The sequence below is a fragment of the Myotis nattereri genome (genome assembly GCF_964212035.1).
Source record: "Myotis nattereri genome assembly, chromosome: X".
Taxonomy (NCBI): domain Eukaryota; kingdom Metazoa; phylum Chordata; class Mammalia; order Chiroptera; family Vespertilionidae; genus Myotis; species Myotis nattereri.
The window spans coordinates 91,452,826-91,455,270 of NC_138078.1; positions in this window are offsets into that span (position 1 = coordinate 91,452,826).

Genomic DNA, 2,445 nt, shown 5'->3' on the forward strand with positions numbered 1-2,445 from the left:
TTAGGACGACTTCAGTTTTTTTTATTTCTATTTAACTAATACCTCTACAGTCCCATATAACTCCACCTACTCTAACATCGAATTCCTGAGAAATCCCATCCTTCCAGTACATCTATCCATCAAATGAATCTTACACCCATAGAGAGGCTCAAGAACAGCATCCGTTTGAGAATGACAACAACCTTGACAAAGAATAGAGACCTTACATCTTTGCACCCAGATGCTGCCGAGGAAGTCTATGAACAACGTGTCCTGGCTGACCGACTGAAATTGAGTCTTAGAGGTACAGGGCCAGTTTAGAATTACATTTTCCTCCTACAGTTTTAGTTTATAATGGGACTGGTAGAAATAGAATTTTTCTGCTGAGAATATAGTCTGCTGAATCATTTTTCATCATGCCTCCAAAAACAACTCAGTTTTAAATTCCCAGCCACTGTCAGTGAGGTCTGGCAATAACTCTTTTGCTGTCCCTTCAGGAACAGCGACAGCTGCCTCTCCTAACATTTTGGTTAGGTATGCCAAAACTGTACAAACTTGAACACACTCAACCCTCTATGCCAACAAGAGTAGTGGTAGTGGAGGTAATCAGTGAAGATATCAGCTTAGGACGTAACTGCCCACCATAACTGCTTTTAGTTAAGGTTTAATTTCAGACCATCCTTTGTGGTTACATTAGGTCTCCAAGTCTGCAAAACTGTGAGTTTATTTGAGCCAAACTGTCAACATATGCCGGGAAGCAGAACCTCAACGAATTGAGATGATGCTCCGGAGAATGGCAGGGTTACATCCGTATTTATACATGAAATTCATTGGTGACAGATTTAAGGAGGTGGGATTAAGCGAAGCGGGGAAACCTCTGTGATAGGATAAAAAGTAAAATGATGGACACATACTTAGGTGGGTGCAGGAACAATTAAGAAGAAATCTGTGGTATCTGTCCTGGGCCCAGCACACCTGGCTGTGCCCCAGGGGCTCCATAAAAAGGGAAGTCACAAGTTACCCAGACATCCCAAGGACATGTTATCATAGATGCAAAAAGACAGATAGGCTCAGTTACCGTAAAGGTTGACCTTATCAGTGAAGGGATCAGCTTAGGACAGAACTGCCCACCATAACTGCTTTCAGTTAAGGTTTAGTTTCAGGCCATCCTTTGTGGTTACTTTAGGTCTCCGAGTCTGCAAAACTGCCATGCAGGCCTCTCCTGAGCTTGTCAGGTCAGCATGTGGCCCCTTTTCGTCCACACCACCACTTATTGAGTGGCTTATAAATGTCAGGCACAGCACTAAGTTCTCCACATTCATTAACATATTCATCACAACCCTTGGGGGTAGGCATTATACCTGCCTGCATTTTACAGATAAGGACAGAGATGTGAAATAATTGCCCAAGGTCCCAGAGCCTGTAAGAAGCAGAGCAAAGAACTAAACCCAGATCTGACTCTAGAGATGCTTTGGCCAGAAAGATCTGTTTATACATTTCTCAAACTCCATCCGGAAAGATAAAACTGTATTCATGGAAAATGCTTAAACTTAGCCATGCCCGTGTCAGAAGAATTACGTTGATAGCAATGAGTAGTAGTCATAGACACGGCTGACTGGGCACTTCCATTTTGCCTGGTGATGAGCTAAGTACTTTACATACTACATTAATGCCTTTCATCTTCACAAGCCTATGAGGTAGTTCTATTCTCATCATCTTAGACATGCAGAAACTGATGTTCAGAGAGGTCAAATCATTTGTCCCAAGGCACCCACTAGGAAGCAGCAGGACTGGTTTTCAAACTAAGGTCCAACTCCATAATTCGTTGTCTTAACTCCTACTTGATACAGTCTCACCAGGCAGTATAAACCATCTAGCCCATAATTGTTTCTGAGAGATAAAAAGTGCCGGGGTTCTTGTCCCAGCATCAAGAAGGGTTCAGGAATCTGGAGAAGGCTGTGCATAGAGTAAATAGAGTCCAGGGACTAATAAAGAGTCCGGAGACAAGATATAATTTTGAAAGGCATTGGGGGTCAGAGGAGCTTAGCTAAAGGAGCTAAGAAGTTAAGGTCTTAAGTCTAAGGTCTTAGGTTCTCTCCTCGTCCCCAGGACCCCATGCTTTTTATTAACACAACTTGTCCTGAGGCGAGGCAGATATATACACTTCAAAGGGTCAGGGTTTGGTACAGAGTCCATTGTCAGAATGGGGGAATTAGCCTAGGCTGTTCAGGTGTTTTAGCCAGTAGGAGGCAATAACATGTAGATTAAGATGCCTTTTAGCTGTCTGGCAGACACAATCAATTTAATGTATCCTATTCAGGTTTGGGGAAATGCCTTAAAGCCATTCCCAGATGCAGCCCTGCTTGAACATGCTGGAATTGGTCTCCGGCAAAAAACCTGCAGAGTCTGACACTAAGTCTGTGTCATTTCCTATTATGCATTGCAATATGGCCTCATCTCCAAGGG